Below are 24741 nucleotides of genomic sequence, written 5' to 3'. Positions count from 1 at the left end.
ATCGCAAATACATAGACTTGGTATTTTATTCCCAATATTAGATGCCAGGTCTTTAACTCTAAAACTATCATTTCCCAATTTACATATTCCATAGACATTACTCATTCTTAGAGTCGCTGGGCATTGGAGCCCCATACTTAATGATTTCCAACCAAGCTGTTAGGGGTTAAATTCCCAGCCCTTGGATTTATACATTCTAAATTGATTTGGCCAAAGAACACTCTTTGATTGTCTAAGGTGATACAGATATGAAATATGTATTAACTTGTATTGGGTCACTTTATTCTCTGGTATAACACTTTCTTTTTAAGAAATTCCATCTAGTTTATTTACACAGTCAAGGAAAATTTAAGAACTTACTGAAATACTCGAAAAACTTTTGTCCAAACATGTCACAGAAGGGGAAACCTTCAACTCTCCAGCATATTAGTTTCAGGAAACACAAACCCCCAAATAGTACCTGAGCTACCTGTGTATGTGTGATACTTTTCATAAGAACGATGTAAATTTGGGAAAGAGTAAAATCAGATTAAATAAACTAATTAGCTTTAATGTCTGGTGGGCTTGACTACTTAAAACTGGCCATTTGTATTCTCTGATTTAAAAATTAGAAGTAAAGCCCCTTTAGGCATGATGATATTAAGCTCTGATGGTTTCTTTATGGAATAAACACTGAAATGTAGCTTTATTCTTACACCAAGAAATTTGCTTTGTTTTTATCTTAATATTAGGATCAGACTATATCAAGAGCGGGAGTTCCCAACCCCTGGGCCATGCAGACCCATACCAGTCAGTGGCCTGTTAGGTCCAGGCCACACAGCAGGAGGTGAGTGGCAGGCAAGCGAGTGAAGCTTCATCTGTATCTGCAGCCACTTCCCAGCACTAGCATCACTGCCTCAGCTCCACCTCAGATCATCAGGCATTAGATTCTCATAGGAGCACCAATCCCTGCTGCCAAAAAGGTTGGGGACTGCTGATCTAGAGCATGCTCTGTAAAATTCTGAATTAAAGAAAAAAAATATTCTGCATTTTTAAACAATGAATTTAGGTATTCTTCCTACCTACCCTCCCCACTTATGGAGCTTATTGATTCAGGGCACCACTGTCAAACATGCTATTCTTACTGTCCTCTACTGCCATTTTTACCATGTCTCTTATCTCGTCATGGTGCCTCTTTTCCTTGGATTTCCTTAAATCTTCATAAGCTGCCCCTTAACTATCTAAAAATCCTTTCTGTGAAGCTACACCTGACCTTTCTCTCCCCAGAGAAATCTGTCAATTTCCAGATCTTTCCTCCTCCATTTTCTCTCTTCTAAATGTACCTGGCTTGTCCTAACACTTGAAAATTGATATAATAAATTGTTAATAGCTAAAAATAGATTAATACCTCTATCTAGATTTGCATTTTAATCAGAAACCACTATATATACAATCCAATCAAAAGGTATTTTGCTCTCATGGTGGTATTTCTGCTTCCATAGCTGACTACTTGGGAAGATATTACTGATTAACAACTGAATCACTATGCAGCTGGTTTCCTTAGCAACCATTGCAGTAGGTTCTTCCTCGAAGTACCCTCCCGCCAGTCTAATCTCTGACATTCTTGAACAAAATTTGCTTTTATAAGGACATTAATGGGATTTTTCCTTAGATCTGAATTGGTAAATCTTAAGCTTGAAGACAACCTCAATGTCTCCTAGTCTAACTCTGTAATTTTATAGTTACAGAACTTGAGACCCAGGTAGGTTAGATAACTTACATGGGGCCCAAAAATTTCCTAATAGAATTGCTTATTATACTCTCAGTCTTTCTACTATGCTCTTTTTCAAATGTAGAAAGGAGATATATATATACATATATATATATATATATATATATATATATGTATATGTATATTTAAAAAAGTGGTTTCAATACAGTACTTTAAGCAAAGCCTCCATAGTTGCCCACGGAATATTGACTGCTGTATGCCCTCAACTAGTGTTTGCTGAGCAGTTATCTGTGCAGTGCAGCTTCAGTAGTGGCTTGAGTTGGATTTTCCCCCCAGTGGAGAGCTACCATCAGTCAGCATTTCTTTAGGTTACACAATGAGGAAGACATTTCAATCAGAGTTTGAATTTCCAGCAGTCGATAGCCAGAGTTTTCTCTGTGACCAATGAGTAGACAGTAGACCAAGGTTAAGTTCCTGAAAGTGAGGAAGACACTGAAGACAGGTTGATATTGGGACCAAGAGCCCGTGACTTTCCTACATGCAAAGAATGGCAGTGAACTTCTTCATAGGCATAACAGTTAACAAAGAGAGACCAGGATTATTTATTTCCTGATGTGCAAAAAATACTCAGGGTATTTATAGTATGTGAATACAATTCTGAATTGTTTAGGCTACATCTTGTTAACTTAGAGCACACCACACAACTAATGAGGTCAAAGTCACACATTTATTCCTTTGAGGACAAGCTTAGTTTCATTCTGTTCATGCCCCCTGATTACAAACTGCAAGGGCTCTTAGGGAACTAGAGGAGCTTCCTCCTACTGGAAAGATAACTTGAAGCTAAGCTCTCTTGACAGAAAACACAGGATCATTTACATATTGACACTAGGTTCATTTTTTTTTCCTGAATAAATCATTTAATTTATACACAGACTCGTGTAAATAGAATGGGATAGTTTCACTTCATTTTATACCTAGTTGTATCGTATAAACTATATGCAGTAATTAGAAGGAAAAACCACATCTTAGTTTTTAAGACTAAGCAAAAATATAATAGACTTTTATAAATATATTGTTTCTGACGCTGAGATCCTCTTAACACAAGTATTTGACTCATCGAAAGTGCAGTCAAGATTGACATCGCAACTGGATTTAGCAAGTGTTTCACTTCTCTTTTTAAATAGCCTAAATTGATTGCCAAAGGAGAAGAAAGAGAAGATTAGAATCAAAATGAGGAAGAGGAGGGGGAAAGAGGAAAGAAGATATGAAAGTCCCAAATGCATTCTTTTACATTTTCTTCTATAAATATAGTACTTTTTACCTTAAGTTTACCTATAGTTTTTCTTAAAGTGTATCTAATCAAGTGTCTACTTATAGTATTAGCTTGGAAGGCAGAGATATTTAATGGACCAATTCCCCATCAATATCTAATAAACTCTCCTGCTAAATTTTTAGTTAGCTGTTCATTAACGTTGTTCTTTCATATATATTTTATGTTAATTTATTAAATTTTACAAACCTATCTCACTGAAAAGTTTACACATTAATTTTATGAAAAAACTGTCTCACGGAAAAGTTTACACATTAATTTTATAAAATTAGACATGTTTATAAATCAGATTATATTATCTAAGAGTATGACATGTCTCTACATCTATTCATACCATCTCTTATGTCCTGTACCATATAATTTTAAAGTTTTTCTCATTCTCTGTTAAGGTTAATTCCCATGGTTTGCTTTATACAAATATTTAGGCTTTAATATTTAAATATGAAAATACATAATCTGTCACCCTTAAATTGCTTTCCAAACTCCTACACACTGTTGGCATAATTATTGAGCAAACAGACTTGGAATATTCTTTGAATAATTATTTTAAGGCCTTACTACATAGATGGAGCCCAAAAGTGGGTTGCATTCCACTTGAGTACAACTCCTCAGATGTAAAACCAGTATGAAATCTCAAAGTCTTCACTGAGTCTGCCAGCTGGCATTGCATTTGAGAGTTGCAACAAATCCCTGGTTTGGATAAATACTTCGTTGCCAAACAAAGAGTAAATACAGTTCCTGATAAAATAAGCACAATAGAAGCTCACATGCATCTGTACAACTGATGTGAAGATGGATAATTATAGGTTTGGATAGGGAAAAACATAAGCATCTAAATATATTAGAAAATATACAAATAAAGATAACCAAAGAGTAAATCTAGTCAGAGAATTAAAAGGCAGGTGCTTGATATAAGACCTATATTGTATACTTCAATACTTCTAAAAGTAAACTGAAAAAAAATGGCTGTTAATTATAATTAAGAGCAAAAATTAAAGACACTTTTACTTATTTTTTAAAAATCAGTACTGACTATATCTCTGAGGCAGTAAATCTCAAATGAAAGGGCCACATATTTCAATATCATATAGGTAAGCAAAATAAGTTATTATGGAATTTCATAAAATAAATTAAAACAACAAATTAAAAATAGTAAAGAAAATTTTTATGAGGCAAATAAAGTAACTATTGAGATGGTAACCTCGAAATTTCCAGAAAATTTCAGATTCTAAGAGGTAGGTTGTGTAGTGAAGTGGAGAATACTCATGATTTTAGACTTAGCATTTCTGATATACTTTAGAACTTTATTCTGCGCTTTTTCCTTCTTCTCATTTTCCTTTCTCTCTCATTCAGTCCCTTCATTTCCTTATCTGCAACATCTCTTAGGCTCAAAGAAATTCAGGGTGAACGTTTTCTGTATCATGAAACAGCATGTTCTGTCCACAGCTCCTTGTACAGGAATATCTGTGGGTAGACAACTGAATTGGAATCCACACAGTTTCAAAAAAATAAAAATTCATTACAAAGTAGATGATGATTCACAAACAGTACCTAAGAGAAATTGCAAATGATAAAATTTTAGTGTACCTCTGAGACACCCGAAGGAGGTATCAGTCCTATTCTGAGTATCATATAGCTATTTCACTTAGTGTGGTTACAAAAATGACCAGTTTAGAAGTGATTTGAGAAATAACAAAAGCAGAGAAAAATTTTTAATAATATTTTTATTTCAGACGATGAATAGATTTTAAAAACCAAAAGAGTTTTTAACTTATAAAACTTATTTCTTCACTCTGCAGAGCATGGCTGAAACAATGTTAATTACTTGCTTTCTACTCAGAATACTTCAATTTATTTTTATAATATTACTTACTGAACTGAATAAATAATAGGACATTAATTCCCATGGTAAATTAAGAAAGAAATCAGTGTTATATCCTTCTTCTAGGAGAAGAGATAAGAGCAGTTACACAATCCATTAATGAATCATATTTATTAGCTTCTCAGAGGGACTTCTATTTAAAAATCAATGATTTCTTTCCAAATTGCACAATTACCTAGAAATTAAGTATGTTGTCCTTGGAAAATTTTGTCATAAGAAGTTTTGTCATAATGTAATAGTTAAGTATACAATTTTAAGATCTGACTAGCCTGTACTCTAATCCTATCACTTACTTGCTGTAAAATCTTAGGCAATTATCTTTTTTCACTCACGTAAGGAAGATAATAATTTATTCAGGTGTTTTGAGGGAATAAATAGGTTAGACCAAGTGCTTATAGAAGCTGGAACATAATTAAGTGCTAAATAAATGACAACATCATCATCACTGATTTTATGAATTAGATGTCATTATCACTAGTTTACACTCAAAGAAATTGAGGCTCTGAAAAGTAAATTAGCTGGTTCAATTTCATAAAGATGTAAGGAGAAAATACTACAGTTGTCAAATTCTGCATCCTATAGAGACAAATTATTAGTTTGTAATTTGAATATCCATCGAAAGCTGTCAGTGGTACTTTTTGAGTAAGACATGCAAATTCAAATACTTATATTTGCAAACAATGCCTCTGATAAGGGCCTAATATCCAAAATATACAAAGAACTCATACAGCTCAACAATGAAAAATGAACAATGCAATTAAAAAATGAACAGAGAACCTGAACAGACATTTCCCTCAAGAAGACGTGCAAATGGCCAACTTACATATGAAAAAGATGCTCAACTTCACTAGCTACTAGAGAAATATAAATAAAAAACATGACAAGATACCACCTTACACTTGTTAGAATGGCTATCATAAACAGGACAAGTAATAACAAATGTTAGAGAGGATACAGAGAAGAAGGAACCCTCATACACTGCTGGTGGGACTGCATATTGGTACAGCCACTATGGAAAAAAGTATGGAGATGCCTCTAAAAACTAAGAATTGAATTACCATATAACCCAGCAATTCCTCTCCTGGGTATTTACCCCCCAAATTTGAAAACATTTATCCATAAAGATATATGCACCCTGGTGTTCATAGCAGCATTATTCACGGTGGCCAAGACATGGAAACAACTAAAGTGTCCTTCAATAGATAATTAGATAAAGAAGCTGTGGTACATATATACAATGGAATATTACTCAGCCATAAGAAGAGATTAAAGACTACCATTTGCAACAACAAGATCATTCGCTTAGCATGATCTTGAGATTATCATGCTAAGTGAAATAAGTCAGACAAAAAAAAAAGTCGAGAACCATATGATTTCACTCATATATGTGATATAAAACTGAAACCGACAAACAAACATGATAAACAGAGATTCATGGACATGAATCAGTTTACTGGTTACCAGAAGGGGTGGGGGAGAGAAGAGGTTGATAAGGATAAAGGGAGTCAAATATATGATGAGGGCAGGAAATTTAACTTTGAGTGGTGAACACACAATGCAATATTCATACGATGTGTTATTGAATTGTATATTTGAAACCTATATAATTTTATTTACCAATGCTACTCCAATAAATTTAATTAAAAAAATAAAAGTAGCTGAACTTCTCCACACACAAAACAATATTTATGTGCAAGTGAGCACAATAAATACCATTTTCTCAGAAAAAAAAAAAATGTGGCCATGTTATCCCAAATCTTGGCTAGAGATACCTATAGTTTTTATTTATCAATCTGATTCAAGTTTGAAATACTAAATCAAAACTTCCTCAAGCCTCAGCTGTCAACATTCTCACTTTAAAACTACCATTTAAATAACAGGATACCACAAAAAAAATTTAACAAAGAATGGCTTCAACGCAATGATGAATGTCTATTCCGAAATTAAACCTTGCACAAGTGCCGGAATGTATCAATACATACAACTTTCGTGATGTATGTCATGATTCGTTCATTTTTTTTCCATTCAGCAAATATATATCAGGTGTCTTCTAAGTGCAGGGAAGTCTGTAAGGCCCTGCACACACAAAGACTCTATTCTTACTTGGAGGGCTCACTTTCCAAAGGGGGAGGCAATAATGAACGAAAAATCATAGTAGACTCAATAGTCCTGTGATAGAAGTAAACAGTATGATCAACTTCCTTCATGAAGTAAATGTCTAAAGTGTTGTGAATGTATACAAAGAAAAGAATATCATGCACAAAGAAAGGGAGATAAGTGTTTTAGATAAGGACAAAAATCAAATGGTTGAGAATAAACTAGACATGAGGTATATAAAACAATGATGGAAAGTGACATGAAAGATGTCCTTAAGTCCCACATCAAGTAGGCTTCGTATTTAAAGCCATGAAATAAAAAAAAAAAAAAAAGATCAAGGATAAGAGTGACATGTTTAGATTTTCATTTCAAAAACTCACTAGACTACAGCCCGCAGGATGGTAATTTAAATACATCTTTCCAGTCATGCATGAAATCCTTCATGCATTCATTCATTCATTCATTCACATGTATATTATTCAAACGTATGTTTTGCTCACCTACTACATGTTGAGCAAGGAAACACATGATGGAGGAACAGTGAAGAGCAAAACAGCATTAATCCTCATTCTTCCCGCTCCTCTTTTCTGTTTCTTCCTACCCTGTATCACACAAACTTTATTGAGAAGTGTCAGAGACTGATAGTAAACAAAGATGGATAGTAAACAAAATAATTTATAAAGTGAATACAGTAAGTCACATATGAAAAGATGAGGGTTTGAAATTAGTCTCTAGCAGTAGGATTGGAAAGGTATGATTAGATTGGAGAAGTATTTAGGAGGTGGGATTTATCGGACTTGAAGACAGCCTTAAAGTAAGAGACAGAAGAGAGAAAAGTTTAAGAGGACTCTAGAGTCTCAATTCTGACATTGTGATGATGCCAAGCCACTGGCCTATTCCTTTACTGAATAGGTTAAGTCTAATTTTGGTATAACTTAAGGCACCCATTCTGAATTTCAGGTATTTATTTATATTAGCCTTTCACTTGGCAGGATTAGAATCATTAACTCATGCTATATACCAATGTTTATATAGACATATTTAGAGAAGAAATGGGTACATGTGAGTTTCTTGTACTAACTTTTATTGGCTCACATTCACTCAAGACACCATGGACCCAGCACACAGCATGCAAGTCTGAGACCACAGCCACTGTTGGCCCAAGGTGAGATAATAAGACTATTATTTCAGAATCAAGTTTTTGGAGGCTGGTGAGTAGGACAAGATGGAATTGTAGAGCAATTAAGAACATCGAGTAGATCAAGGAAACAACCTCGGTGGAAACTCAGAGTATGGCCCATGCACACAGCCATGCATACAAGTATGGGTTTATATGCAAGTGATTTCTTCTTAAATAGACACAGCCTGGAAAGCCAGGAATCTTCACATCAGCCCACATGTTAGTAAATATTTGACAGGAATGGACAGTCTTAAAATGTGCCTTGGTGCAGTACATACACCCAATCTTAGGAGGTTCCCCTAGAACCAGATACAACTTCTGACTTTCTAATTTTCTTTATAATTTGGACTGTAATTTTTTCTTAAAAGAATCTCCATTACTCAGCCAAAAAAAAAAAAATCTCTGACAAACTCAAATTTTAAAAAAACTCCTTTATCCTTTTAATGACTCTGTGGCTTTCCCATTCGCCATTTACTCCGAAGCCCAAGAATCAGAGATGTAGTAATTTGAAGCTCTCTCCCTTCCTTCCCTATTCATTTCTCCTCTCTTACCGACACTACCTTAGGTGAAGTTCGCCCAGTTCTTTATTCTGATATCTGTGTAGGAACAGAAGAGAGTGAGGAGGAGTGAAAAGGTATTTGAGTTCCCATGTGGGGTCATTAATTCCACTTTGAATGGGGTGCACTGCTCTGGAACCTACTGTCTGTGTCTCGTAGTCTTTCCTTGCTTCCCTCCCACTTCCTTCTTCATCCACTCCCGTCTTTCACAAAGCCCTGCACAGCAGACTGCCCCTGAGCAGGGAAGGGGGAGACCACCACATTGATACACGACATTGATACACCACACCCACATATTGTGGGATCCACTCACCCAACCCTCCTCTCAGAGGAAGATCAGATAGCCATCTGCCTCTCAGTTCCTTGGCAGGTTTACTTTCAAGAGGACAAGCTGCTACAGAATTAACAGGATAACAAGTTCAAAGTCTGGCCATCATTTCTGAGTGGTCAGGAAAGGGCCTTAAAAAGAAAAAAGAAAATAGTGACAGAAGTATCTAAGAATAAGATAAGGCAGTATCTAATTTTCGAACTTGAGAAACAGAGGAATCTTTCTGGAGAAATGAATTGAATTTATAGCCTAAATGAGGGATAGAAGTATGCAGAGATTGTATATGAAAATATAAACAGGACGTGTAGCTTTTATATGCATTCTAGCTCTGATAATTAATACCCTCAAGATAAGTGGCAACGAATATGAGAACTGACTTCCTAAATAGAATTTTGGAAATAACTGATCTATACTTACCATAAAAATGCTTTCTTTATTCAGGCTCCATGCATCACTGTTATGCTTTTATAACCTGTTTAATGTACGGTCAAGGATAGCCAAATTCCATAAAGCAAGGTGACCAAATACTAATAAAGTGAGAACACCAGAGTCTACAGGAGGTATTATTTCCATAAGGTATTCCCCCACTCTATTCCAGACACATCTAACATTTCAGGAAAGCTTGGGTCGCTTTGGGTCACAGCAATTAAGGTAATTAACAAAAAATAATGCAGTCTGTTAACTATGTAAAAAAAAAAATGTATCAACTCACAGAACATTTTTCTTCACGCTGGAAGCAGACAGAGAGCACATAAATAAAGCAATTACTGCATAGCTAGGGGGTGAATGCCTCTTCGCTTATCATCTACTTAAGACACTCTTCAAAGTGAACCTGACCCCAAATGAGCTTGAATTTCTGTTTTTCTTCAAAGCAAATCTAAGTTGAATTGTCTAAAGATTCCTGAATCACTTTAATGTATAGAGCTTCTATTAGGAGCTCCTGTAATTTCATGTGGGTATCTATCTGTTTAATACTCATACGGAAGAGGAGTCTACATTATAAAAGCGTTATGCATTATGGTTACGTAAAGGAGTATAACATACTTAAATTCTTCCAGTGGGCATTTCTTTCACACGTACTAATAAGTGTTTTCTACCACCGAAGATTATATAAACTAAAAGAAAGCCACTTATGAAAATTAATAATATAAAACAAAAATTAAAGACATGTAAGTAGGCACATTTTAAATGGTGATATAGAAATAAGTTCAGAGAAGAGATTACAGTGGAAGAGGGCAATCAAGAAAGCTTAAATCAACAAATATATACTAAACTCTAACCACAGGGATTATGTGTAAGGGATTATGCCAGATAGCATTGATTGTAGAAAAATATACCAGTAGCTTAATTTTGTACAGGATTTAATTAATGTCAATAATCGAACATACTGTCAAGGTGTGATAAATGCCCAGTGAATAAAAGAAAAATAATTTCTACAAAAATTTAGAAGAAGCAAATTACCTATTATGATGAGGGAAATTTTTGTGCAGGAGGTAAGTTTTGGATCAAGTCATGAATAAAAGTTACAATTTGATACAAATGGGACATTTTAGTTAGAAGGACTGTTTCCAGCAAAAGACTGTGTTTCATTTGAATGAAAGGTCTCTCAAGTTAACATTTTCTTGGGGATGACACCAGAGTCGAGGGCCCAGGAATGGTTCCATGTGCACAGAAATCAGATTTTGTCAACAAAATTGCCAAGGGTCAATTGCCAAAAATGAGACTCACATGAATCAAGTTTTCAGAGCCTGAAGTATAAACGATAACATCAATTTATTAATTTACGACACAAATAGAAGTATTTGGGAAGCCGATGTATCATTAGAAGCTTGCCTGGTGAGCAAAAATCTAGAGCAAGAGTGTCAGGGTTTTCTTGTAAATGATCAACATTGGGTTACATTAGTCACCTCCATGTCCAGAATAAATAAATTCCTGACAAAATTATCTGAGTCCTGAAGTCTGAAGGTCAGTCAGATGTTGGAGTTGCTTGTGCAATCATGTGGATGGGTTATGTTAATATTTGTCTTAATCCGTCTTGTTTATCTGTGCCTCACAATAGGCCTGCTCAACTGCCTAGTGAAACACATTCTTTATTGGGGAGAAAAAGTGCCTAATTTTATTCCAGATTGATATTGCTAGGAAATCTAGTTAGAACTATAGAATATTAAAGTATTTAATTTACCGCTGCATAATAAGTAGTCTTTATGAAAAAGTAATATATGGTCATTATCAAAATTTTAAGAAAATACCAAAGTACTCAAAATAAAAAGTGAAAATTCCCTTCCTCGCCCCGCTGCTGCTTCAGTTCCTCTCCTCAGCTGTAACTATTGTTAGCAGTTTGGGGTATATTTTCCCAGTATTTCTTTGTATGCACACGCAGATAAAAAAGCATGTGCATGTGCTATTTTTAATGTAATCAAACTGCATGTAATTTATCTCTCATTTTAAAATATAATTATGCATAATCTTCCTATGGCAAAACTCATAGCTATAACTCACTCTTCATTAATGGCTCCATAGTACTGCATTGTAAGTACATAGCTTAATTTATGCATCCAATTCAGTGTCATTCCTATTGCAATAAAAATCTGGGTACATTTAATGGGCACTTGTGTTTGTCACTCCCTATCAAAATGAAAATCCTTATACACTTAATGAGCACTTGTTTGAGTAAACCTTATCACAAACGAAATTCCAAATGACATATGTATTTTATATTTTGAAAATTCGCAGTTTCCCTGCAAAAATTGATATGAAGTATCCGTACTCTTCTGGCAAAAGGGGACAAGAGTACTGATTTTCCCTTGTTTTAATTAACATGGGGTTTTACAAATGTTTATAATATTTGCCAGTCTAGTCAGTAAAAAAGCAGCTATATTTTGTTTTCCTTGGCATATTTGAATTGAGGTGAACTTTTATGTATATTATTAGTCATTTACATGATGCAAGAGATAGAGAGAGGAAGAAGGAACATATGGGGAAGGTAGAACTGGCTCTCCAGATCTTTTGTCCATTTTATGCAGTTGTTCATGTTTTAAAATAAGTCATTAGTACTTATTTATAGATTAAAGAAATTAGGTTATATGTATTAGAAACATTTTTTCAGAGTTTATTGTTTTGTTTTTTAATTTTGGTGACAGAGAATTACGTGGAATTTATTTTGTTAAGAAAGGTAAAGATCCAGCTTTTTTCCCTCGAAATATAGCTAGTTATACCAATCCAATTTATTGAATAGTCTGTCTTTTCATTACTGAGTTTCAAAAACCTTTGTTTATCATGTACTAAATATCCTGTGTAAGTAGTTCTATTTTTGTCCTCTGTTCCATTCATTTGTCAACTCCTAAGCCATTATTGTACAGTTTTAATTAATATTGCTTAGTGTATACTCCACAGGAGTCGTTGTCTATCATTAAAAAATATTTGGCTTTTTCTTCTTATTTTTGCACATTTATTTACACACATAAATTTTAGGAAGTTTTAACAAGAGCAGAAATTGAGTATTATTTACACATTTTTGTAGCAATTTGACAGGTTTGCTTTTATATTTTATAGTAATATAAAATTGAATTTATGTTTTATGCTCATTTTGTTTCATTACCTGTAATTTATTTTTTATTGTATTTATTGATCCAAAATGGATTGGGGAGGGAAAAAAGGACTGGTACTTTCCCATAGATAGTTTGTTAAACATCAGTACAGTTGACTGAAAGAAGAAGGGTTTATGGGTAGGATTCTCGGATGACATGAGAAAGCTGGTTATCTATGTGAAGACTAGAGAATGGTTCAACATGACAGTGAAGTAAAATGGTCATTTCATCGACTTTGCCTGGGACTTTCCCATTTTTTAGCACTGAAAATCCCAGGTCTCAGGAAACTCGTAGGTCCCAAGCAAACCAAGACAAGAGCAAAGAGTATGTCTACATCACCTCCCTGCTCAATGGTACCAGTTATGAGGGAAAAAGTACAGACACCCGCTTCAACCTTGTCACGGCAGTGTTACCGCTGGGGTGATCTCAAATCCGGTAACACCCCAGTGGCATGTGGGGGCTAGGGTCAGGGTCCTTGGTTCTTCCTCGCTGACTCAACAAAGAATTACAAGTCAGTGAGATTTAGAATAAGTAAGATTTATTGAAAGTACATTTTAGAAGGAGATGAGCCACGCTAAGGAAGGCTGCAGCCCCGTGGAATTTGGGAGATGAAAGGTAAAAGAAATAAAAGACAGAGTACATCCCAAGGGGGAAGCGGGTTTTCAGTGAAGAGATCTGTAACAAAGCAGAAGTAGCCCTGTTTATATTTGGGCCATGATAGGAGGTCCTAGATGATCCATAAGAGAGGTTACCTTGACTGACAAATGGCTGCTATATAACACTTTGCCTACTGCACATGTGCTTACCCAGAATTCAGTCTGTTATAATTAGATTCATGAACTTCATGCATAGGAATGATATTAAAATGATAGTATAATGAGGCTGAGGTTATGGGCAGGTTGGGGTAGTACTTTCTGTGTATGAGTTTGTGGCTGGTTTAGCCAGCAGCTTTTATGGCCTTAGTGCTCTAGGATTTGGGGTAATTTATAACCCTAAAAGGGAAGTGTTTCTGCCTTTAAGGAAGGTCTTCAAGGGCAGTTTTCTATGGTTACAGAGCTGGACCTTAGCTCCTGTTTCTTCATGCCTGCCTAACTACCTGACAGCAATATGGAGGCCAGTGATGGAGACAGTTTCATCTGGAGAATCAGGAACTGTGTGACTCTCTTTATAATCTCAGAAAACAAGGACGTCCTTACTGCGTCATAGAAACAGTAGGGGGATGGCTTCTCCCACAATATCGGGATTGTTCAGCATCCCCACCACTGTTGCCAAGGGCAGGGTGGATGCTGGGGAGGCACAGTTTCATCTGGAGTATGCACAACATACTTTCTCTCCTAAAGATGGCACAAATCAAGTGCAGTAGTTAGTAATTCAAAGTTCTACACAATAACTGACCCCAAAATAGCTGAACTAGTTAAACAATTAATATTTATAGACTATTTTAGGTCAACTCCTTTTAGAATGTTGAACTTGATTATGACTACTCCTCATCCAAGGTCTAGTGTCTTACTTTAACAATTTCCAAATCATTAAGTCAGTGCCATAGTGATGAATACCACCCAAATTTTCCCAAAGAGATTTGCGACAGAAAGCCATTTCAATAATTTATAATGAGGACTGGATGTATGTACCATCTGGTAAATAGATCTTCTTACCAGTTGGGAAACTGACCTGAGAAGGTGAATTAAAATAAGAAAAGTTTGTTTGATGAATTTGGGATCAGAACATAGGTAGTTGTATGGCCTCGAACAGCTGTTCATCAAGCAATGGAAGTTTGGTGAATCATCGTCTGTTCTAATACATGTAGGTGTCCAATGGAGGGAATATTTCTGGTGACTGGTGATGACAGCTTGTCCTCTGGATGGTCTTAAAGAGACAGTGACAGATTCTTACTTTCTAACTCATTTTTCTAGACTCCATGGGGACTATCAACTTTCAGTTCGCATTTGTTATTAATGTGTTATCCATTCCACATTTCAATTTATAATTTCTAAGTTAGCATATTATTTTTCGATTACATTTTAGGAAGTCTGCTTCATGATGATATATAGAGATGCATCTTAATCTTACCTCTAAGTTGTTTTAAAACGGCACCATGGTATCAGCTGCTTCTTAGAAGCTTTTCAGTAGACAGACTTGAACCTCACGGATTGGCAGCTAATTCCACACTTGTAGTATACAAGCAGTCTTATAGATTCTTGTCATAGAGAGAATATCACTGTTTGTCTGCCTTGTCCCTAAATCAAATGTCCTGTCTTAATACCAATGTAATTACCTTTCTATAAATAATAAATCCCACATATGCAATTCCCACCCTCAGTTCATCTCGTTAAATTGAAAGCGAAGCTGTAACATTCTATCTCAGGTGGCACCCTGCAGTACTTTATGGGTGACATGTTGGCAGCGCTTCTCAAACTTTAATTAGTATATAAATTAGCTAGGGATTTTAAGCAATTTCATAAAATGTGTTATAACACAGATTCAGCCAGATTGGGGTGGGCCCCCAAATCCCCCACTTATAACAAGCATTGGTGATGTGCATCTGGAAACACCACTTTGGAGTTACAAATGTTTCCTAATGCTTTGTAACCAGCACAGTCTTCCAGGAATGCTTTTTATAGGTTTCATTGTAGCAAAAGCTCCCACCAGGGAACTTCTACTATTAATGGTTCTCAGCAGCTTAGTCTCTCTGCTGCAGACCCGATTAAGGCTTTTTCAGTCAGGTTCTTGATGTTTCTTCTTGCCTCCTTTGAAGCTTCCTTTGAACAGATGGATAGCTCAGGGCAGCAGAGTTGTTAAGAGCCTGGGCACTGCCGTTTAAATACAAAGTGACTTTAGGCAATTTTGTTAATTAGTACATAGTCTTAGTTTCCTCAGTTATAAAATGGACGAAATAATAATGCTGATAATAATTATTATTGTAATATATAATTCCTAGGAGTGTTATTGGGATCAATGAAATGATGCACATAAAATTCTAAATATATAACGCTGAATACATATATATATTTTATTGTTATTATCTGATTTTGTATTATCTCATAGAATCAATATCATTTCTACCCTAGGATAATTTTCTGAATTCTGAAGCATGTTGTCCAATTTACCTTAGTTTGAGGTAAGGTTTCATTTCCTCATGAAGCTATATAAAAAGTTTATACTGTAGTTATCTGCCAATATCTCTTAGCAATATCTAAATTCAGACCTCAGTGAAACTTGGAACAAGCTTCAGAATCTTCTTGACATTCTTATCCCACTCAAAAGTTTAGGGTATCCATATATATGGAATTTGAGAAATTCCATAATTTCCAAGTTTTTGTTAATATACTTTGAGTTATTCAGAAAAATACAATCCTTTGCTTAGAGCAGAAGCCATCATTCCAAGTACACATTTGACAGCTGCTAGGTGGTAGCTGGATGTTAAGTGAGAGAGTTGAGTTAGCATGAGATAATTCTATTTCTTAAGAGTGTTTGTCTATGATTAGGTTGATTTTTTTTCTGTATTTAGCAACTGAAAAAAAGAATTTCAAGAATGGCTTAATAAATCTTAAATCATGTCAATTTTATCCTCCACTGAATAGTCACTAAGACTTTGAACTTAATAAAACTATTTTTCTCTTATATCACCTGCTGACTTCTACAGGAGACCTATCTAACCCAGCAATTTGTATTCCTATTTTAAACTGATGTATAACCAACATCTAGGTGACGCCTATTAATAGACATCTCCAGGTGCAGGAACAAAGAGTTGTCGATCCGTTTAGCCCATTTGCTCTCACCATGGGCAATCTGAATTTCACAGATTTACTTATCAGCGTCCTTCTTGAAGAGCTTCCCCTTAATCCTAGGAGAGTAAAATTATATGGGATCCACAAAGTTTTAGCTAGCATAGTATTTTTTTTAATTTAATCGCTTTTCTTTTAGTATTTTTTTTTTAATTTAATCGCTTTTTTTTTTTTGCCGTTCTTGGTAAGTACAGTGGTCATTTTACTAACTAAGCAATAAATTATCAGACAATCTTAAAGCAAGTGGCTTAAGCGTCCCAAATTCTCTCTCAGACTTTCTGCACAACTGATGAAATACAGAGAACTGTCAACTCACGGGTTAGCAGTCCAATAAATCACTCACATGTAAGATAATCCCCCAGCCAGATTTATACACGAATCAGTCTAGCAAATAAACCCATGGAGAGGAATTTTACAGAGACATGACTGTGGTGTAATAGCCAAGAGAGGAGGCCTTGCCTACTTTTAATATAATTGTGAACCTTGTGTTTGGACTTACCAAGAGTCTAGCATCCCATCTTGTGTCAATGGCTATGAAGACTGGAGGCCAATGCTGGTCCAAAACTATTGTCATTATATTTTCTCAATTCTGTGACTGTAAGCTCTAGCCAACTGACATCAATGCTATTTTAAAAACTTTATTTACTAAGGAAATTTTGGAATCATTTTAGAACATCACGCCACAATAAGCACCACACTTATCACACTTAGACACTGAACGTGTAAAAGGAAGCATTTTTTGAGATAGTCATTCATTGCAGATTTTCTAATGAGTTAACTGACTGCACATTACTTAATAGAAATATTACTGGGTTTTAAATGTTTGGACCAGCATTTTTTTTCTAAGTCTATTACGAATATCAGTATTCTCTCCCAGAGAAATATAATCCTAGCATCACTGAAAAAAATGTTAGTCACGCTTGTGACTATGTAGGTACAGAGACGAGTTGACTTTTTTGACATATTTGTCTACTGTAAGGATTCAAAATGATCCAGCTGGTGCGATTGTCAACATGGCCTACGTATTGAATATTGTCAGACTTAGTTGAAAATAAGCATATTTTCTTAGCATCACTAACAGCTATCTTAATAAAGCTGCCAACATTGTCAAATATAGCTTTCTGGTGTCTGAAAAGTTGAAATTATATGAGGACTTATGTTACACAACTAGAAGCAATTAGAGAAATACCACTTGGTATATTAATTGAACTTGCTGTTTTCTCATTTGATTCTTGATAAGTTGTAAGTTTTTTCAGTGCTTGTTCTACCCTCGATAAACCAAAATTATAAGAAAGAAGTTTGTGATATTCCTGTAAAGGGTGAATGTGTGTGTGTGTGTGTGTGTGTGTGTATGTTCAGCACTTTGACATTAAATGTTTGTTTTCCTGAGTTCTTTCTATGTGAATCATCTGATTCACATGCTTTCTTCTAAGCAGACACATGCATACAAACAAATATTATCCCAAGGTGAGAATATTTTCTTTTGATAGAACAGTTTAACTGCAAGCTGATAACACACTGTTCAGCACTTATTACTCAGTTTTTACCATTTCATCTTGTACTGGCTCATATATTGTCTTTTACATTTTCTCTAATTATTTCAAATATCTGCTTTTCTTATGGACAACAAAACTAAAAGTCAATGGTGATGACTGTCTTCCACATCCTTTTGTATTCCTCAAGTGCTGAAAAACGTGTTGAGCCAAGAGAAATTGTGAGATCAATAAGTAATACACAAATGCAAATGTATTTGTCGAATGCTCTTATGTGTCATGTATGGGCATGTGCTTCACCAAAGATAACTAATCATAATAATGTCCTACATATTCTTTCAGAATACGCATATACACATACATACACCCAAAAATCTTTGTAAAAAGTTATCTAAAAATACCACTTAATATAAAGTTATGTTTCTTGATTTAAATAAACAGATTGTCTTTCCATGTCAGTACATACATATCAACTTCGTTTTACTTAATGGCTGCAGAGCATTATATTATATCAACCTATTATAATTTACTTAACCAGCTCCCTGTCAGTGGTCATGATTTCTGAGTATTTTTGCCATTACAAACAAAATTATAATGAAGATCCTTGAACATATATCATGACATAATTTTGCAAGTATATCTATAGAAATAATCCCTATTCATGGAATTTCTATCTTAGAGAGTGTCCATTTTCAATCTGATGAATATTGAGTATTTGTTCTCCACAATGTTTATACTAATTGTATAATATATATTAATATACTAAAGGTTCATGGTGCATACATACTCCTCACAGTGCTCATACTGTTATTAACTGTAGCCCAATTAATAAATTAAAATTGTTAGGAAATTTCTTTCAAGATATTTCTAGATAGTTCAAATCAGGAATTGATAGAGAAATCCACAACTTAAAGTTTTGTAACTCTGGATCCAGGATCCTTGAAAACTGCATGTTTATGTGGTTACCTTCATGTTCCCTAGGGCAAAAATCCATAGTTTTTATCAGATTTTCAAAGTTTGTGACCCACTCCCACTTACACTCACAAGTCTACCTATTTCCAGAAAAAGCTTAAGAAATGCAATAATTTGATTTAATCATCCTTACTAATTTAATCTAGTTGTGAAAGTCATTTTTATTTTTTCTTAGTTATTAATTTTTTTTAGTCTTACTGATAGGAAAAAAGTACACTCCAAGTAAAAGAATGTGATATCACCTTGATCATTATTTAAGGCATTCTTAAATTTTACAAAATGTCTTACTAATCAGATGTTGTTGGAACCAAAAATACTCTTCCCTTTTTTCCTCTGTCTCTATCTCTCTTCACAATCACCCATTTTATCCCTTCAGCCTCCATAGATGATGATGCTTTTGCTGTTTCCACCTACTCAGTTGTTGTCTTCAAAGGTTATGTAAGAGTATAAAGTGGACAATTTCTCTATGGTATGACTTTAGGGTAACCCTGAATTAGTCAGGATAGGTAAGTTTATGCTGCAGTAACAATAACCCTAAAGTCTCAATTGTTAGAAAACACAAAGTCCATTCAGGCTGCTTGAGTTTCATGGTTCTTTCTTCTTAATGTATGGCTTGTGATCTCTGTGGCAGGACAACGAAGAGCATGGAGAGTCAAATGCTATCTCTTTAGTTGTAGCCAACAGGGTAGCTGCTTAGAGCTCATCTTATGTTCCTGCCTAACTGTAAAAGTACTGTACTGGGAAATTCAAGAAGCAAACTCAATATTCAAGAATAATTACTTTCTACCTCTAATAATTTTTTAGTTATGAATACCTAACGGTTATGATCGGTAGGTGTCAGATGCTGTTCTAAGAGACTCGCAAGTGTTATCTCATTAAATCCACATGGAAATCCTATCATCGACTTAAAATTTCAGTCACGGAGAGATTACATAATTTGCTCAATATCGTCCAGAGAATAAGTGGAAGATATAGTTTCCAAAACCCAACAGTGTGCCTCCAGAACTCCTGATTTCACTCACAAACCACACTGTCTTTTTCATCATTTTATGCATCCCACAAATACTTACTGAGAACCTGTGGTGCATATGATACTGGTCCTGGTTAGCTCATAGATTTATGAGGGACACAGGTCAATGGCGGTGGGAAGATATTCAAGGTTAAGAGATAGGCATGTGCAAAGTCAAAGAGAGGTGAGACTGTGTGGTGGGTTAGGAGAGAAGGGAATGTAGAGTATGTGGGAAGAGTAACAAGACACATGACTGAAAAGATAGGCAGGAACCGGAACTGTAAGAGCTGCTGATGCCTGAAATTAGCCATCCTATACAAATTATGAAATAGTAAGAACTGTTCTCTTTTTGCCTTGCTATGTTAAACTCAAATTTCCCTAGAGGAGTATCCTCCTCTAGGAAAACCATGTTGACAGCATTCGCTCTGGTGGGCACCTCCCTCGTTAGTCTCTAGGCACCTTCCCCTAGGAATATTCCTTCATAGCACTTCTTGTGAGTTCTGGAACCTCATTGTTCTCTTCCACTAGACTGCCATGCTTTAACGACACACGTAGTCATACTCATCTTTGCATCCTCTGCAGGATAGTCAAAGTGCTGTGAAAACGTTTAGCTCTTTATTTTTACTCTTTCTTTTCTCTGAGTAACAGGATATTTCCCAAGGCCTTGGTTGCCCTAGTCCAATCATAAAATACAGTTTTATCAAAAATAAATCTGTTTCTTTTTTGCTATTAGAATTTGGTATCATAGAGAATATTAATGAGTGAAAATATGCAACGTATTAGCTATTCCTTGATCATAAAAAGATAGTAAGGGTAAATAAAGGCAAAGAAAATGCACACAGCCTGAGATACTTATCTCTCTGAATTTAATCATATTTTTTAACTTTTCATATATAAAGGAAAGTAGTTTTGTCAAGTTATAAATCAAATAAGTATTTTATAAGCAAATTGAAGTTGTAGATTCTTCTCTAAAAGATTATCTTTGATACATCATTAACCAGTTTTCTCCCTTACCAGTCATCAATTCCTAAACTGAATACCTCCCCCCAAATAACTGGTGTAAAGAAAAAAGATTCTCCCCCTAGATATCAGCATCTGTTATGTTGGGAAATATCAATAAGATCTCATATAAATTCAGGGTTGTAATTTTAATTTACTCAACTTATCTATTGGCCAGAATGAGTGATTACATTCTCAAGTACTATGAACAACTACAATTTTAAATTGTCTTCTTCTGCTTTTCAGGTTTAATTTAATTTTCTTTCCGCAGTGTACTTATTAAACCATCAAAGACCTAAAAATACTAAAAATACTTCTAGCATATTGTCTTCTTTTACTTTCTAACAATCATTATTTTTTTTTAACATGGGAGAATTATGATTAATTTTCCTTCTTTATATTTTTACATGATTTCCAAAGTTTCTTATTTTCTATAAAGATTCTTTTTAAAGAACCAGAAGCTAAGAGAACCACTTGAAATACCCATCATGTTGAAGGCAGAGCTAGGAATTTTCCCAATGATCTAACCTCCACGGCAATCAGGCAGGTGTCTCAGTTTCTGTTTTACAGATGAGAAATGGGGGCTCTGCTGTTTAAGCACAGTCTCCCTGCTGGCCCAGGGTGCCCTGGAATTAAGCCCAGGACAATGCCCAGGTTTCTGGCTGCCTGACATGCCTCACCTGCTGCAGCTCCTAGTGGGCCCAGGGGAAGCTTACAGAGAAGGTCACTGACAAAACACAGCTGTGTACAGCTTCCCCAAGAGCAAGGCCTTATTTTGCTTTCTAAACTCTTCATATCTCCCTCCAAAAGTAGAAAACTGTTTTTCCTGGCGAGAAACAGAGGCTTCTTTGTTATGAAGGCTCAAGGCTCCATTCTGAAGAGTTGTTATCCACGTGCCCAGCTCCATATGCCTGTGCTTTCTCTCTCTCTGAGCCCATGGTATCTTCTGTCCTGCTTCCTGGTTTGGCAATTTGTCAGGCTGTGAGCAGAACAAGGCAGACCTGCACACCCTGCCCCTTCCTCCTTGGTCTCTTCCCTGGATCCTAAAATAAATGAGCTGTGTGTGCTGGCCCCCAACTCAACCCAAGGGCAGGGAGTGGGAGAAGCAGCAAATATTCCACCTATGTGAACAATCAGGAATATCTGGCAGCACATTTGATCTTTTGTAACTTTATTTCAGTCAAATCAGGGCCACCTGGCAGCTGGGAGGCCCATCGTACCCTAAGCCGGGTTCCAGGTACTGCCTTGGTGAGGGGTACCCAATCCTTCAGCTGCTTCTGTCTAGGTAGGTCCCTGGTGACATTAACCGCAAACTCTAATGGAGGCAGAGGTGGAATTGTCCTGGGCTTAATTCCAGGGTGCCCAGGCTCTCCATCACTTCCTGTTCCCTCCCAGAAGCAGAGACAGAAAGTCACTAAGATGGGGTCGTGGCAAGTTAGGGACAGCCAGGATCAGAATGTGCTACTTGGATCACTACTTTATCCTCCAGCACCACAGTTCCTAACTTAAAAAACAAAACTACCTAGGGACTTGTATCTAGGAAAAGGGAGAAGAGGACATGGAGAATGGCACATGACACACGAAATAACAATGGGAATAGCCTAGGTCTTTTTGATTTAGATTCTTTAACTCTTTCTGCAGTCACATGAGAACTGCATGTTCAAAATAGTTGGAGAAATACTGTGTTAAATAAATATAAACAGATTAAGTTATTGCAGGCCTCCTTAGAACCTTAAATGGGCTCAGACTGTGAAGGGTTATAATGAAAAGTGTTTCATAAAGATAGTCAACTATAAACACAGGATTCCATAGACATTAGGCTTCCAATGAACATACTTTGAGAAGTGTTGCTCCAGGGTAAGGATCCAATGAAGACAGAAGAGTAAGGCCCAAAATATACTCTTCCCACCAGCCTTTAGACACCATCTTCAATACTGCAATATCAGATTAAACGAGGTCATAGTCTCCTGTCCGGACTTCAGCAAGAATTCATGGTATTTTTCCACGTGCTGGCCAAAGCCCGTGGAAGAGAATCCTGCTTGGAAAAAAGTTATACTTCCTGGAGTCAGAAGGTATTTAAGTGCTAGAAGAGGAATTGCCTCGCTGCTATAAAATGGGGCCAATCCTGGCTCATTCAGGTGCTCTGGTTCCCTGAGGCTGCTGAGCCATCATTGTCTCCCTTGGGGATCAAGTGAAACTCTACCTCGATTTCCTCCCAAGTTTCTGGAGAGATAAATTCCTCATCTGTAGACCTTAAGTGCACTGAAAAACCCAAGAGGGGAGTCAGTATGGTCACCATCTTCTTGGACTCATAGAAAGGAAAAGCCCTATCCCATTCTTTGCAAAGAATGGTTGGTCTGGGAACAACTGCTTCTTGATCCACAAAGGATGATGGGAAGGTTTCCAGAAATGTTCTCATTCTCGGCCTTCTTTGAGTCACTGTCAACTTGAGATTGATCAGCATTTTCCTCAAGTGATTCAAACACGACACCATGAGTTCTTGGCTTCTTTAACCTCGTTTTTAACAATAGCCAGAGAATGCTTGGTTTTCTAGAGGAGAACTCATGAACTGCTGCACAGAGTCTGGAATCAGGGGCAGAGAGCCTGGGGCTCACGCTGTCCTGAAAGTAGTCGCTATAGGGCTGTTGACTGGATAGGGGCACCTCTTGGCAAGGCTGCAGTGCTTCGTGACAAAGGCATGAAGCTCAGAATAGGAGGCATGGTCAAAGTAAGGGATGATGTGGATAGCGGGGTGGGAACTGTGAATTTTCCTGCTCGTGGGAAGCACAGCAATGGTAGCGTGGGTCTGGTTCCAATGCAGCATGGCAGGATGGTAGATATTCATATGGTCCATGGCATGGATGCAGCCAGCCTTCTCCTCTGCTGCAAACACATCTGCCAAGCCCAACAGCTGCATCGACTCCAGGCATCGAGGACTCAATATCATCTAGGTATGAAACTCCAATAGTGACTCTTTTCCCAGACTATAGAGTCCAATCTTTACGCTACGTTGTGGGTGCTTTCAAATGAGCTTGACAATCTGGCAGCATTTTCTTTTTGAGAAGAAAGAACCAGAGCTGGGTTGCAATTGGTGTTGTCTAGGTATAAGGTATGGATCTCTTTCTCTTTTTCAGGGCTGGCTCCTTTTGCATAGATTGGTATACACCCCAAAATCACCCACAGGTTCCAAAGTATCCTTTAAAGAGAAACATGACAAAGCCAGGGCAGTGATTGGCACCCATCAAGATTACAGTCGTGGTCTCTCACTCAACTTCATCTACAGGCAGGACATGGCTCTCACTACCGCCAGGGCTCAGATCCACTGCATAGATACCTGCAGATGATGATGTAAGAGGAAAGTCATGGTCAGGATGCAGTAAAGGGGCCAGGCTCAGGTGCTACACAGCCCCACAGTGTGGTCTGAGTGCATGAGAAACAGAAGAGCCCTGCGGAAGCAGCTGGGTGCAGGCCCCCAAAGTCCACGATTAGCATATAAGGGCTGGAGACTCGGTTCATGGTGATGGGACTGGAGGCACCAATGAGATCTTCATGGGAATAGAGTACCTGTGTGAGCCTCTTACAACAGCACTGAAAAGAAGTCACGCTGGGGCAGGGCCAGAGACCCCAAGGGAAAGCCGGTCCAAGAGAGGAATTAGTAGTAGAGTGGGCAGAAAAGGGAAGAGACTGATCGTGTTCATGGGAGGTGGCAGAGATGGGGGTGGAATCGCAATCATGGAAGCCTTTGGCGGAAAGCCATTCCCACCCACACGCAGGACTTGCCAAGACAGAGGATTGAGTGTTTCTTGTGGGC

The 24741-nt window shown here is 36.6% G+C and overlaps 1 pseudogene; it reads right to left on the bottom strand.

The window, feature by feature from the left end:
• Window positions 1-22858: 22858 nt before the first annotated feature.
• LOC120601057 (5' exonuclease Apollo-like) lies at window positions 22859-24446 on the bottom strand (annotated as a pseudogene).
• Window positions 24447-24741: the final 295 nt, after the last annotated feature.

This window comes from Pteropus medius, unplaced genomic scaffold (genome assembly GCF_902729225.1).
Source record: "Pteropus medius unplaced genomic scaffold, Ma_sr-lr_union100, whole genome shotgun sequence".
NCBI lineage: Eukaryota > Metazoa > Chordata > Mammalia > Chiroptera > Pteropodidae > Pteropus > Pteropus medius.
Note: the sequence above shows the minus strand (reverse complement) of the source record. Positions and strands in the feature narration are given on the sequence as shown.